The sequence below is a fragment of the Aedes aegypti genome, chromosome 3, assembly GCF_002204515.2.
Source record: "Aedes aegypti strain LVP_AGWG chromosome 3, AaegL5.0 Primary Assembly, whole genome shotgun sequence".
NCBI classification, from domain to species: Eukaryota; Metazoa; Arthropoda; class Insecta; order Diptera; family Culicidae; genus Aedes; species Aedes aegypti.
The window spans coordinates 249,639,561-249,641,313 of record NC_035109.1 but is presented as its reverse complement, the minus strand read 5'-3'; the positions used below and the strand labels follow the sequence as shown (position 1 = coordinate 249,641,313).

The window sequence follows — 1,753 nt, the reverse complement described above, 5'->3', positions numbered from 1 at the left end:
AACCCCACTTAGTGTCGATGCCAAAAGTGGGGACATGGTACAAAAAAATTGTCGCATGGATGCTAAATGCATGATTTGCGCAGATTCTTCTCACGCCAAGGACGTCTGTCCAGTGAAGGAAGATACCAATAAGTTCTTATGCGCCAATTGCAAGGGCAATCATAAGTCAAATTTTTGGTCTTGCCCTTCGCGCAAGAGAGTCGTAGAGGCTCGTGCCAGGCAGATGAATGATAATATCCGTTACGATAACGGTCGTTTCCGGAATTTGCCTGGTAGAGTATCGAACAATGCTCATTTTTCAATTAACGATCGCTTAATCATGAATCATACCCATCAGCAAGATCATAATCATGCTCATTCAAATACTAATTTTAATCCGTCAGGTAGCCGTTCGAATCTTTCAATTTCGAATGTACCAACCCACGGAAAATCCTTTGCCGATATCGTAGCAGGTAATTTGAACTCCTCCCCTATTCGTACTATGAGTATCCATTCTACTTGTTTCAAATCAAATGGAAAAAACCCCAACCGCCATAGGTAACTCCTACTCCGCTTCTTCGTCTACCGAAAATTCTAATGGGAAATCATCAGATAATATACCCACTTCAAGTGATATGTCTGCCTCAGATTTTAATTTTCTAACTGAACAATTGAATCTAATGATTAATGCAATGTTCAAAGCCACCACCATGACTGAAGCAGTCCAAGTTGGTGTAAAATTTACTAATCAAATTGTTATTGGATTACGTTTTTCTAATGGATTCAAATAATAATATAAATATTTTGAATTGGAATGCTCGTTCTTTGAAAGAGGACGAGCTGTTTACGTCAATACGCTTAAGGAAAACACTTCTGGCCCGGCTAGCTCAGTCGGTAGAGCATGAGACTCTCAATCTCAGGGTCGTGGGTTCGAGCCCCACGTTGGGCGCTACTGTAACCGTTCGGCGGAAATGCTCGAGGTGTTGTGACAAGCGGTGGCTTTAGCGCCACTCTCGAATTCGAGAGACCATCGGTCGATTTTTATTTGCCCGACTACTGATGACCTTTAACCTCAGGGGTCCTCGAACGGTCGCTGGCTCAAACTCAAATTCAAAGCGGAAAACTAAGAAAGACTTAGCTTTTCCCCCTCCAGACAACAAACCCACTGAAACTCGTTCAACCTTCTGGTCTCAACAGAAAAAAACTAAAGATGAAAATGAAAATCGAAGTATGAACGGGATGGAAACTAAGAGCAATCGGAAGGACTTCCTCTATTGAACCTAAATGGAAACGGAATAAATAAAAACGTGAACTACTCGATTTTCCAAAAAGCATCACAATTAAATCATCAATTTATTGAACTTCCGGTTGGACTTATAGTTTGGATTTGGACGGGATAGCAATTCAATAGATCATGGCCATTAGACCTGTTCATATTTGAAAAAATGTCTGGAAATCTACCAGTCAAGCAGTATTCGGAATTTTCATGCCAAGAACAATGTCTGGTCAAATTTTCAGCTCATTTGATAAAGATTTCAGTATGCTTCAAGTTGAAAATGTGGTTTTGGGCTTATTTCAAGGTTTAAAAAATCATAACTAGCATGTGGAAAATCAAAACCACATGCTATTACCACTATTTGAAAGCAATTTCTATTCTGTTAAAGTTTGTCGAACACGCTAGTAAGATTAAATTGAGTTTTAACATTGTTTGATCCAAATTTGTTCTCCACAGTACCCAGAAATTACAGTTTTCTCAATATACATGGTATATAAA

At 39.3% G+C, this 1,753-nt stretch overlaps 1 non-coding gene across 1 annotated transcript; it reads left to right on the top strand.

Moving 5' to 3' along the window:
* Positions 1-855: 855 nt before the first annotated feature.
* Trnae-cuc lies at positions 856-928 on the top strand. Its single transcript has one exon. It is a non-coding gene; the product is annotated as a tRNA-Glu (tRNA).
* The last annotated feature ends 825 nt before the right edge of the window (positions 929-1,753 follow it).